We start from the raw sequence: 14746 nt of genomic DNA, 5'->3' as shown, positions 1-14746 counted from the left end.
CAACTCTCATGCACCCTGTAAACAAGATGGCAAGCAAATATTTTCTACAAACCGGCTAATTCCAAAACACCAGAAACCAAAACCTGACTGGCAAACCTCCACAGAAAACATTTTCACACATCAGTGGTTTGGGCTTTGAGAAATGCCTGCAAAAATATTTCTGACATCCTATATCTAGCACAGTATATTTACATAACAGACTGGAAATTTTCCTAGCGGTATTTTTGGGTGTTACAAGTAGTACAAATGTACTTAGCGTTGTAATTGTGGTGCACATTTCGCCAATTCCTTGCTTACACAGCTTGTTTGGGATAAAGAGATCAGTTTCATCCTACAGAAAACAGGCCCTGCAACAAGAACCACAACCTTCCCTACACACAGTTACACAACACTAAAGTTTTGACTCCCTGGAATCGATAACAATCTGAAATGAAGCATATTTCTCAGGCGCATTGATCTTGTTTGGAGCGATGTTTATTCAGTCAGTGGAAGAAAAAAGTTAATGCAGAGAACTGTATCATGTACTGTAGCCTGTAACATATGGTTATTGCCTACAAAACATATGTTATGTAAGAACAAAAAAAAACAGCCACATGTTAAAATAGATGTGAAACAATTGAAACCTATTGGTGCATGTGTGTCTTAATGCAGTACCAATGTCTTGATCACAATCATGGCTCATGTAAGCGGAGGAACGTAGTTGTTAGGAGTATTATTTGCTGCAAAGCACAGGTCTTGGCAAACCGGAAAAGTTGAAGCCTGAAACACAGTTATTGGCCCTACCATAATATTTTCACACCAGTCATTACACAGCTTCACAATTTATCAGACATTCCACATGTCCCCGAAAAAAATGAGTGCAAGAAGTATTGCGCAAAGTAAACACATTCACAAATCTTATTAAGCAGCGAATCATAAAAAGTATGAAATCAAACCTTTAGATTGCGAACTTCCTAATGTAATGTTTTCCGACAGCCATGCAATGAGTTTAGATAATGCATATCTGCAAAATATGTTGGGATATCCTACATCTAGTTACTTAACATTACAATTTATATAGATGTGAGTGGGTAGTTGTTGTATTTTATCTCATCATCTCAGACACATTTTTGATTAGCAGTGTGCAAGACTCGCAATTGTAAAAACACACCCAACAGATTGAAAATTAGTTCTGAAACAAAAGTTACTAACCAACTAAAACCAAAAGTTAACAAAGTAACAACAATGCAGTCAGGTTGAAAACAGTTATCTTGATTCAATTTTTCATCCACCTTCACCAAATTAAATTGAGATACAGAGTCAAGTAATTTTTATTCGCGACGTTTAGTGGAATCACTTGTAGTTGTCTGTGTTATACCTGTAATACATGGTTACTGCCCTACCTAGCACAATTAGGGGAACAAACAGTAAACCGTATTTCATTTTAACGCCGATGTGCATTAAAAACAAGATTTGGAAAAAATCTGTATAGCCAAAATACATACAATGTGCAAAAGTGCAAGATCAAACCACAATGTTCTCAGTGATGTGTATGTAAAGGCGCAATCATTCGATTTTATGCCAGGCGTTTGGAGGTCAACCGTTTAATCCAATAAACCAACACAACTAATGAAATGTAGCAGGTGGAGAAGACATTGGTCATTTCATACCATTTGGTTTTGAAGGTAAAAAAGTATGGTGGCGGGATTCCTTATCGCGGAGACAATATCTTTGCCAGTAGGGAGAGTTTAACCTGAAACACAGTTAATATTCCTACCTAAATATTTCATCTAACGCATTTTACCAGTGGTTACTCTTTGAAGTGGCTTTCTTGATAAATGCTGTAGCACAACTCTCATGCACCCTGTAAACAAGATGGCAAGCAAATATTTTCTACAAACCGGCTAATTCCAAAACACCAGAAACCAAAACCTGACTGGCAAACCTCCACAGAAAACAATTTCACACATAAGCGGTCGGGCTTTTGGAAATGCCTGCAAAAATATTTCTGACATCCTATATCTAGCACAGTATATTTACATAACAGACTGGAAATTTTCCGAGCTGTATTTTGGGTGTTACAAGTAGTACAAATGTACTTAGCGTTGTAATTGTGGTGCACATTTCGCCAATTCCTTGCTTACACAGCTTGTTTGGGATAAAGAGATCAGTTTCATCCTACAGAAAACAGGCCCTGCAACAAGAACCACAACCTTCCCTACACACAGTTACAAAACACTTTTTAGTTTTGACTCCCTGGAATCGATAACAATCTGGAGTGAAGCATATTTCTCAGGTGCATTGATCTTGTTTGGGGCGATGTTTATTCAGTCAGTGGAAGAAAAAAGTTACTGCAGAGAACTGTATCATGCCTGTAACATATGGTTATCGCCTACAAAACATGTTATGCAAGAACAAAAAAAAACAGCCACATGTTAAAATAGATGTGAAACAATTGAAACCTATTGGTGCATGTGTGTCTTAATGCAGTATCAATGTCTTGATCACAATCATGGCTCATGTAAGCGGAGGAACGTAGTTGTTAGGAGTATTATTTGCTGCAAAGCACAGGTCTTGGCAAACCGGAAAAGTTGAAGCCTGAAACACAGTTATTGGCCCTACCATAATATTTTCACACCAGTCATTGCACAGCTTCACAATTTATCAGACATTTCACACGTCCCCGAAACAATGAGTGCAAGAAGTATTGCGCAAAGTAAACACATTCACAAATCTTATTAAGCAGCGAATCATAAAAAGTATGAAATCAAACCTTTAGATTGCGAACTTCCTAATGTAATGTTTTCCGACAGCCATGCAATGAGTTTAGATAATGCATATCTGCAAAATATGTTGGGATATCCTACATCTAGTTACTTAACATTACAATTTATATAGATGTGAGTGGGTAGTTGTTGTATTTTATCTCATCATCTCAGACACATTTTTGATTAGCAGTGTGCAAGACTCGCAATTGTAAAAACACACCCAACAGATTGAAAATTAGTTCTGAAACAAAAGTTACTAACCAACTAAAACCAAAAGTTAACAAAGTAACAACAATGCAGTCAGGTTGAAAACAGTTATCTTGATTCAATTTTTCATCCACCTTCACCAAATTAAATCGCAAATACAGAGTCAAGTAATTTTTATTCGCGACGTTTAGTGGAATCACTTGTAGTTGTCTGTGTTATACCTGTAATACATGGTTACTGCCCTACCTAGCACAATTAGGGGAACAAACAGTAAACCGTATTTCATTTTAACGCCAATGTGCATTAAAAACAAGATTTGGAAAAAATCTGTATAGCCAAAATACATACAATGTGCAAAAGTGCAAGATCAAACCACAATGTTCTCAGTGATGTGTATGTAAAGGCGCAATCATTCGATTTTATGCCAGGCGTTTGGAGGTCAACCATTCAATCCAAAAAACGAACACAACTAATGAAATGTAGCAGGTGGAGAAGACATTGGTCATTTCATACCATTTGGTTTTGAAAGTAAAAAAGTATCGTGGCGGGATTCCTTATCGCGGAGCATATATCTTTGCCCAAGGGGAGAGTTTAACCTGAAACACAGTTAATATTCCCACCTAAATATTTCATCTAACGCTTTTTACCAGTGGTTACTCTTTGAAGTGGCTTTCTTGATAAATGCCATAGCACAACTCTCATGCAACCTGTAAACAAGATGGCAAGCAAATATTTTCTACAAACCGGCAATTCCAAAACACCAGAAACCAAAACCTGACTGGCAAACCTCCACAGAAAACATTTTCACACATCAGTGGTCGTGCTTTGAGAAATGCCTGCAAAAATATTTCTGACATCCTATATCTAGCACAGTATATTTACATAACAGACTGGAAATTTTCCTAGTGGTATTTTTGGGTGTTACAAGTAGTACAAATGTACTTAGCGTTGTAATTGTGGTGCACATTTCGCCAATTCCTTGCTTACGCAGCTTGTTTGGGATAAAGAGATCAGTTTCATCCTACAGAAAACAGGCCCTGCAACAAGAACCACAACCTTCCCTACACACAGTTACACAACACTAAAGTTTTGACTCCCTGGAATCGATAACAATCTGGAGTGAAGCATATTTCTCAGGCGCATTGATCTTGTTTGGAGCGATGTTTATTCAGTCAGTGGAAGAAAAAGGTTAATGCAGAGAACTGTATCATGTACTGTAGCCTGTAACATATGGTTATTGCCTACAAAACATATGTTATGTAAGAACAAAAAAAAAAAAACAGCCACATGTTAAAATAGATGTGAAACAATCGAAACCTATTGGTGTATGTGTGTCTTAATGCAGTATCAATGTCTTGATCACAATCATGGCTCATGTAAGCGGAGGAACGTAGTTGTTAGGAGTATTATTTGCTGCAAAGCACAGGTCTTGGCAAACCGGAAAAGTTGAAGCCTGAAACACAGTTATTGGCCCTACCATAATATTTTCACACCAGTCATTACACAGCTTCACAATTTATCAGACATTTCACACGTCCCCGAAACAATGAGTGCAAGAAGTATTGCGCAAAGTAAACACATTCACAAATCTTATTAAGCAGCGAATCATAAAAAGAATGAAATCAAACCTTTAGATTGCGAACTTCCTAATGTAATGTTTTCCGACAGCCATGCAATGAGTTTAGATAATGCATATCTGCAAAATATGTTGGGATATCCTACATCTAGTTACTTAACATTACAATTTATATAGATGTGAGTGGGTAGTTGTTGTATTTCATCTCATCATCTCAGACACATTTTTGATTAGCAGTGTGCAGGACTCGCAATTGTAAAAACACACCCAACAGATTGAAAATTAGTTCTGAAACAAAAGTTACTAACCAACTAAAACCAAAAGTTAACAAAGTAACAACAATGCAGTCAGGTTGAAAACAGTTATCTTGATTCAATTTTTCATCCACCTTCACCAAATTAAATCGCAGATACAGAGTCAAGTAATTTTTATTCGCAACGTTTAGTGGAATCACTTGTAGTTGTCTGTGTTATACCTGTAATACATGGTTACTGCCCTACCTAGCACAATTAGGGGAACAAACAGTAAACCTTATTTCATTTTAACGCCGATGTGCATTAAAAACAAGATTTGGAAAAAATCTGTATAGCCAAAATACATACAATGTGCAAAAGTGCAAGATCAAACCACAATGTTCTCAGTGATGTGTATGTAAAGGCGCAATCATTCGATTTTATGCCAGGCGTTTGGAGGTCAACCGTTTAATCCAATAAACCAACACAACTAATGAAATGTAGCAGGTGGAGAAGACATTGGTCATTTCATACCATTTGGTTTTGAAGGTAAAAAAGTATGGTGGCGGGATTCCTTATCGCGGAGACAATATCTTTGCCAGTAGGGAGAGTTTAACCCTGAAACACAGTTAATATTCCTACCTAAATATTTCATCTAACGCATTTTACCAGTGGTTACTCTTTGAAGTGGCTTTCTTGATAAATGCTGTAGCACAACTCTCATGCAAACTGTAAACAAGATGGCAAGCAAATATTTTCTACAAACCGGCTAATTCCAAAACACCAGAAACCAAAACCTGACTGGCAAACCTCCACAGAAAACAATTTCACACATAAGCGGTCAGGCTTTTGGAAATGCCTGCAAAAATATTTCTGACATCCTATATCTAGCACAGTATATTTACATAACAGACTGGAAATTTTCCGAGCTGTATTTTGGGTGTTACAAGTAGTACAAATGTACTTAGCGTTGTAATTGTGGTGCACATTTCGCCAATTCCTTGCTTACGCAGCTTGTTTGGGATAAAGAGATCAGTTTCATCCTACAGAAAACAGGCCCTGCAACAAGAACCACAACCTTCCCTACACACAGTTACAAAACACTTTTTAGTTTTGACTCCCTGGAATCGATAACAATCTGGAGTGAAGCATATTTCTCAGGTGCATTGATCTTGTTTGGGGCGATGTTTATTCAGTCAGTGGAAGAAAAAAGTTACTGCAGAGAACTGTATCATGCCTGTAACATATGGTTATCGCCTACAAAACATGTTATGCAAGAACAAAAAAAAACAGCCACATGTTAAAATAGATGTGAAACAATTGAAACCTATTGGTGTATGTGTGTCTTAATGCAGTATCAATGTCTTGATCACAATCAGGGCTCATGTAAGCAGAGGAACGTAGTTGTTAGGAGTATCATTTGCTGCAAAGCACAGGTCTTAGCAAACCGGAAAAAGTTGAAGCCTGAAACACAGTTATTGGCCCTACCATAATATTTTCACACCAGTCATTACACAGCTTCACAATTTATCAGACATTCCACATGTCCCCGAAAAAAATGAGTGCAAAAAGTATTGCGCAAAGTAAACACATTCACAAATCTTATTAAGCAGCGAATCATAAAAAGTATGAAAACAAACCTTTAGATTGGCAAACTTCCTAATGTAATGTTTTCTGACAGCCTTGCAATGAGTTTAGATAATGCATATCTGCAAAATATGTTGGGATATCCTACATCTAGTTACTTAACATTACAATTTATATGGATTTGAGTGAGTAGTTGTTGCATTTTGATTCATCATCTTAAGCGCATTTATGACCAGCAGTGTGTAGGACTTACAATCAAAACTTAACAAAGTAACAACAATCCAGACAGGTTGAAAATATTTATCTTGGCTTAATTTTTCATCCACCTTTACCAAATTAAATCGCAGATACCTAGTCATGTAATTTTCTTTCATGTTGTCTAGTGCAATCACTTGTAGTTGTCTGTATTATACCTGAAATACATGGTTAATGCCCCACCTAGCACAATTAAAAGAACATATAGCATACCTTATTTACTTCATTTTAACACCAAAGTGCATTAAAAACAGAAATTGAAAAAAATATATACAGCCAAAATATTATACATACAATGTGCAAGATCAAACCACAATGTTTTGAATGATAAATATGTTAAGGCGCAATGATTCAATTTTAGGGCCAGATCGAATGGAAAAAATAGGGAAAAAGGGATTCAATGCTTCGGTAATAACTTGGCACATCCTTATTGCTGAGACAATCTTTGACAATGGGAAGAGTTTAATCCTGAAACACAGTTAATGTTCCTACCTAAATATTTCATCTAACGCATTTTACCAGTGGTTACTCGTTGAAGTGCCTTTCATGACAAATTCTGTAGCACAACTCTCATGCAACCTGTAAACAAGATGGCGAGCAAATATTTTCTACAAACCGGGTAATTCCAAAACATCAGAAACCAAAACCTGACGGGCAAACCTCGATATGAAACGTTTTCACACATCAGCGGTCGGGTATTGAGAAATGCCTGTGAAATATTTTTGACATCCTACATCTAGCACAGTATATTTACATAACAGATTGGAAATTTTCGAGCGTTATTTCGGGGTGATACAAGTAGTACAAATGTACTTAGCGCTGTAGTGGAGGTTCACACTTCGCCGATTCCTTGCTTACAATCGAAGTTTGTTAGGGATAAAGAGATCATCCTATAGAAAACAGGCCCTGCAACAAGAACCACAACCTTCCCTACACACAGTTACAAAACACTTTTAAGTTTTGACTCCCTGGAACCGATAACAATCTGGAGTGAAGCATATTTCTCAGGCGCATTGATCTTGTTTGGGGCGATGTTTATTCAGTCAGTGGAAAAAAAGTTAATGCAGAGAACTGTGTCATGCCTGTAACATATGGTTATTGCCTACAAAACATATGTTATGTAAGAACAAAAAAAAACAGCCACATGTTAAAATAGATGTGAAACAATTGAAACCTATTGGTGTATGTGTGTCTTAATGCAGTATCAATGCCTTGATCACAATCAGGGCTCATGTAAGTGGAGGAACGTAGTTGTTAAGAGTATTATTTGCTGCAAAGCACAGGTCTTGGCAAACTGGAAAAGTTGAAGCCTGAAACACAGTTATTGGCCCTACCATAATATTTTCACACCAGTCATTACACAGCTTCACCATTTATCAAACATTTCACACGTCCCCGAAACAATGAGTGCAAGAAGTATTGCGCAAAGTAAACACATTCACAAATCCATTAAAGCATCGAATCATAAAAAGTATGAATCAAACCTTTAGATTGGTGAACTTCCTAATGTAATGTTTTCCGACAGTCGTGTAAAAAGGTTGGATAATGCATATCTGCAAAATATGTTGCGATATCCTACATCTAGTGACTGAACATTACAATTTATATGAATTTATCTCATCATCTCAAGCGCTTTTTTGATCAGCAGTGTGTAAGACTCATAATTGTAAAATGGCTCCAACCGATTGAAAATAAGTTCTGCAACAACAGCTACTAACCTACCACAATCAAAACTTAAAAAAGTACCAACAATGCAGTCAGGTTGCAAATATTTATCTTGGCTCAATTTTTTATCCACCTTTACAAAATCAAATCGCAGATATCGAGTCATTTAATTTTCTTTCAGCGTGTTTAGTGGAATCACTTGTAGTTGTCTGTATTATACCTGTAATACATGGTTACTGCCCTACCTAGCACAATTAAGAAAACGCATAGTAAACCTTACTTCATTTTAACGTAAATGTGCACTAACAATAGGATTTGAAAAAAAATAAGAATCCCCAAAATACATACAATGTGCAAGATCAAACCAGAATGTGTCAAATGATGTATCTGTTAAGGCGCAATGATTTGATTTCTTGAACAGAAAAAATTAGGTGAAAGGGATTCTATGCTTCGGTAGTAACTTCGCACATCCTTATCGCTGAAACAATATCTTTGCCAACGGGATGAGTTTAACCCTAAAACACAGTTAATGTTCTTACCTAAATATTTCATCTAACACTCTTTACCAGTGGTGGCTCTCTTGATAAATGCTGTAGCAAAACTCTTATGCAACTTGTGAACAAATATTTTCTACAAACCGGGTAATTCCAAAGCATCTGAAACCAAAACCTGACGGGCAAACCTCGATATGAAATATTTCCACACATGCGCTGTCCGGCTTTTGAAAATGCCTGTAAAAATATTTCTGACCTCCTACATATAGCACAGTATATTTACATAACAAACTTGAAATTTTGGAGCATTATTTGGGGTGGTACAAATGTACTTAGCGCTGTAGTTGTGGTGCACACTTTGCCAATTCCGTGCTTACAATCACAGTTTGTTGGGGATAAATAGATCAGTTTCATCCTATACAAAAAAAGCCCTGCAACAAGAACCACATCCTTTCCTACACACAGTTACAAAACACTTCTCCCTGGACTCCCTGGAACCGATAACAATCTGAGTGAAGCATATTTCTCAGGTGCATTGATCTTGTTTGGGGCGATAATTATTCAGTCAGAGGGAAAAAAGTTACTGCAGAAAACTGTATCATGCCTGTAACATATGATTATTGCCTACATAACATATTTTACGCAAAAACAAAAAATACAGTCTCGTGTTGAACATAGATTGGCAACAATTGAAACCTATTGATATGTGAGTGTCTTAGTGCAGAATCAAAGTCTTGATCGCAATCCTGGCTCAAGTAAGCAGAGGTACATAGTTGTTAGTATTAATTGCTGCAAAGCACAGGTTCTCGCAACCGGAATAGTTGATGCCTGAAACACAGTTATTGGCCCTACCAAAACATTTTCACACCAGTCATTACACAGTTTCACAATATATCGGACATTTTACACATCACACAAAAATGACTGCAAGAAGCATGCGCAAAGTAAACACATTCGTAAGTCCTATCAGCTTAGAATCTTCAAAAGTATGAAAACAAACCTTTAGATTAGCAAACTTCCTAATGTAATGTTTTCCGACAATCGTGTAAAGAGTTTGGATAATGCATATCTGCAAAATATGTTGGGATATCCTACATCCAGTTACTTAACATTACAATTTATATGGATTTGAGTGAGTAGTTGTTGCGTTTTATCTCAACATCTCAAGCGCATTTTCGATCAGCAGTGCCCAGGAGTCGCAACTGTAGAAACATGTCCTAGTTCTGCAACAAGAGTTACTAACCTACCAGAATCAAAACTTAACAAAGTAACAACAATGAAGTCAGGTTGAAAACAGTTATCTGGACTCAATTTTTCATCCACCTTTACCAAATTATATCGCAGATACCGAGTGTTTTCTTTCGCGGCGTTTAGTGGAATCACTTGTAGTTGTCTGTATTATACCTGTAATACATGGTTACTGCCCTACCTAGCACAATTAGGGGAACAAATAGTAAACCTTACTTCATTTTAACACCGATGTGCATTAAAAAAAGGATTTGAAAAAAACATGTATACCCAAAATACGTACAATGTGCAAAAGTGCAAGATCAAACCACAATGTTTTGAATGATGTGTATGTTATAGTGCAATGATTCCATTTTCAGGTAGGTGTCAAGGAAAAAAGTATGGTGAAAGGGATATTACGCTTCATAAGTAACTTGGCATGTCTTTATCACGGAAACAATACCTTTGCCAATGGGGAGAGTTTAACCCTGAAACACAGTTAATGCTCCTACCTAAATATTTCATTCAAGGCTTTTTACCAGTGGTTACACTTTGAAGTAGCTTTCTTGATAAATTCTGTAGCACAACTTTCATGAAACCTGTAAACAAGATGGCGAGCAAATATTTTCTACAAATCGCGTAATTGCAAAGCATCAGAAACCAAAACTAGACGGGCAAACCTCAATATGAAATATTTCCACACATGCGCTGTCCGGCTTTTGAAAATGCCTGTAAAAATATTTCTGACCTCCTACATATAGCACAGTATATTTACATAACAGACTGGAAATTTTGGACCCTTTTTTGGGTGGTACAAATGTACTTAGCGCTGTAGTTGTGGTGCACACTTTGCCAATTCCGTGCTTACAATCAGTTTGTTGGGGATAAATAGATCAGTTTCATCCTATACAAAAAAAGGCCTGCAACAAGAACCACATCCTTTCCTACACACAGTTACAAAACACTTCTCCCTGGACTCCCTGGGACCGATAACAATCTGGAGTGAAGCATATTTCTCAGGCGCATTGCTCGTGTTTGGAGCGATGTTTATTCAGTCAGAGGGAAAAAAGTGACTGCAGAAAACTGTATCATGCCTGTAACATATGGTTATTGCGTACAGAAAATATTTTACGTAAAAACAAAAAATACAGTCTCGTGTTGAACATAGATTGGCAACAATTAAAACCTATTGATATGTGAGTGTCTTAGTGCAGAATCAAAGTCTTGATCGCAATCCTGGCTCAAGTAAGCAGAGGTACATAGTTGGCTGCAAAGCACAGGTTCTCGCAAACCGGAATAGTTGATGCCTGAAACACAGTCATTGGCCCTACCAAAACATTTTCACAACAGTCATTACACAGTTTCACACTATATCGGATATTTTACACATCACACAAAAAAAGAGTGCAAGTATTGCGCAAACTAACCACATTCATAAATCCTATAAGCTTGGAACCATTAAAAGTATGAAAACATATCTTTAGGTTAGCAAACTTCCTAGTATAATGCTTTCCCAGAGTCGTGTAATGAGTTTGGATAATGCATATCTGCAAAATATGTTGGGATATCCTACATCTAGTTACATAACATTACAATTTATATGGATTTGAGCGAGTAGTTGTTGCGTCTTATCTCATCATCTCAAGCGCATTTTCAATCACCAGAGTGCAGGAGTCGCAATTGTAAAAATACTTTCAACAGATTGAAAATTAGTTCTGAAACAAGAGTTACTAACCTACTAAAATCACAACTTAACAAAGTAACAACAATGCGGTCAGGTTGCCAACAGTTATCTGGACTCAATTTTTCATCCACCTTTACCAAATTATATCGCAGACACCGAGTGTTTTCTTTCGCTGCGTTTAGTGGAATCACTTGTAGTTGTCTGTATTATACCTGTAATACATGGTTACTGTCCTACCTATCACAATTAGGGGTACAAATAGTAAATCTCACTTCATTTTAACAGCGATGTGCATTTAAAACAGGATTTGAAAAAAAATATGTATACCCAAAATACATACAATGTGCAAAAGTGCAAGATCAAACCACAATGTTTTGAATGATGTGTATGTTAAAGCACAACGATTCCATTTTCGGGCAGGTGCCAATGAAAAAAATATGGTGAAAGTCTTCGTAAGCAACTTTGCATGTCTTTACCACAGGGACCGTACTTTTGCCAATGGGGAGAGTTTAACCCTGAAACACAGTTATTGTTCCTACCTAAATATTTCATTCAATGCTTTTTACCAGTGGTTACACTTTAAAGTAGATTTCTTGATAAATGCTGTAGCACAACTCTCATGCAACCTGTAAACAAAATGGCGAGCAAATATTTTCTACAAACCGGCTAATTCCAAAACACCAGAAACCAAAACCTGACGGGCAAACCTCGATACGAAACCATTTCACACACCAGCGGTCGGGCTTTCGGAAATGTCTGTAAAATATTTCTGACATCCTACATCTAGCGCAGTATATTGACACAACAGACTGGAAAATTTTGAATGTTATTTTAGGGTGTTACAAGTAGTACAAATGTACTTAGCGCTGTAGTTGTGATGCACACTTTCGCTGGTTCCTTGTTTACATTTGAAGTTTGTTGGGGATAAAGAGATCAGTTTCATCCTATAGAAAACAGGCCCTGCAACAAGAACCACAACCTTCCCTACACGCAGTCACAAAACACTTTTAAGTTTAGACTTCCTGGAACCGATAACAATCTGGAGTGAAGCATACTTCTCAGGCGCATTGCTCTTGTTTGGGGCGATGTTTATTCAGTCAGTGTAACGAAAATTGAATGCAAAGAACTGTATCATGCCTGTAACATATGGTTATTGCCTACGGAACATATTTTATGTTTAAACAAAAAAACAGCTACATGTTGAACATAGATAGGCAACAACTGAAACCTATTTGTGTGTCTTAATGTAGAATCAATGTCTTGATTAAAATCATGGCTTGTATAAGCAGAGGTACATAGTTGTTCGGTTTAAAGTATTAATTGCTTCCGAGCACAGGTTCTCAATGAGTTTAAGCCTGAAACACAATTATTGGACCTGCCTTAATATTACATCTTACAGACTAACACTTTTACCAGTGGTTACTCTTTGGAGTGGCTTGTTTGATAAATGCTGTAGCACAACTCTCATGCAGCCTGTTAACAATGTGGCAAGAAAAGAATTTCTGCAAAGCAGCTAAGCAACAGAGATCGAATCTGACCGCCAAACCTTGATATGAAACATTTTCACACATCCTTGCTTGTGGAAATACCTGTTAAAATATTTCTTACATTCTACATTTGGCACACTATGTTAAAAACCAAACTGCTGAATTTTGAGTGTTTTTTGGGGGGGTGGTACGATAGTTGTGGTTCACATTTCGTCAATCCTCGCTTTAAAGCACAGTCTGTTTGGGATAGTAGGGACAGTGAAGCATACTTTGCATGTGCCTTGCTCTTGTCTTGGTGAATCTTTTTTTAAGCCAGTGGAAAAAATTATTGCAGATCACTTTATTATGCCTGTAACATATGATTTTTGCCTACTGAACATTCAAAAGTCTGAACACAGGTTGATTAAGGTATCACACAACTTCTGCTACTGTCCAAAACAATTTAATCCCACACTTACAAATATTATCTGAGCACCATTTTTCCACCACAAAAATGTTGACACAACATACGTTTCACTGAAAAACTCCACTCAATCCTGCAACACAGATAGGGTTTCTCATACCTTCATACATTGTATACATATTACCATTTGTTTGGTTGTTAATTTGTTTTATTTTCTTTGAATAAATTAGATTTCGCATTTGGGAGAATAATTCTATTTCCTGCAGTTGCTGACATTTTTAGACCTAAGTTTTGTGCACAGGGAAAGCCGATTGCATCTTCCACGTTTTTATTCCTGCAATAAGAGTTACCACCCTAAAACGTACACAATTGCAAGCAGAAGAAAAGTATTGAATCTTTATGCTTACGACCTCCATACATACAGAAGAATGACTTTTCACTGATAAAATAAAACGGAAGCAATGTTCGTCTGCAATCAAAGCCTGTTATGTCCTTAAAACATAAAATGACCACACATAGTACCGAATGACATTCACCTACCATCATCACATTGTATTAAGCATTTAGTTGTTTTGTAATTTAAAACAGGATTTCTAATATCACTGAAAAGTGTTTGACCACTATGCAAGAACAATTTCTTTCAATACAACCTAAAACAAATTTTGTACATTTTTCAAGTAACAGACATAAGATTTGTAGTGAGTGAAATTTATAGGCTTTTGTTGAAAGGACAAGTTAAAAATGTGTGCTATGGTATCTTATGTAATGGAAATAAATCAGCACTTCAAAAACAATCAAATGTAAATATTTTTAACTTGCATAATCAATGTTTGACTCCACACAAAAAACATGTTGTTTCAATAATGCAACCCAAGAGGATTCTAGTTTTTTTTTGGAATTTCCAACATTGGTAAATTTTACCGACCTTCTTTAGAACAAATTTCCAATGTGCATACTACCAAAGATACCTTTAGCATTTGCAATGTGACAAAACTCTTTGTGTTGCATAAAGCTAATGTGATGACATGTGTTTCTTCAGAATCTTTGTGTGATGTTGAACATATACTGCTGAATTCAGGACTGATTTTTTCCACTAGTATTAATGACCAATGCCATGAGAAAAAAAACATCTACAGTTGTTTCTTCAAGAAAACCAAACCAGACAGACAAAGCCGCAAACA

At 36.7% G+C, this 14746-nt stretch overlaps 1 protein-coding gene across 1 annotated transcript in view; it reads right to left on the bottom strand.

The window, feature by feature from the left end:
* LOC145238321 (uncharacterized) overlaps window positions 1-14746 on the bottom strand; it is a 30891-nt gene that overhangs the window by 15246 nt on the left and 899 nt on the right. Inside the window, exon 3 of the mRNA XM_080101457.1 lies at window positions 1-14746. This exon is cut by the window's left edge and continues 15246 nt beyond it. The gene's annotated coding sequence lies outside the window, so the exon portion shown is untranslated.

The sequence above is a fragment of the Phallusia mammillata genome, chromosome 7 (assembly GCF_965637545.1).
Source record: "Phallusia mammillata chromosome 7, kaPhaMamm4.hap1.1, whole genome shotgun sequence".
Lineage (NCBI taxonomy): Eukaryota > Metazoa > Chordata > Ascidiacea > Phlebobranchia > Ascidiidae > Phallusia > Phallusia mammillata.
This window is presented reverse-complemented; position numbering and strand designations above follow the sequence as displayed.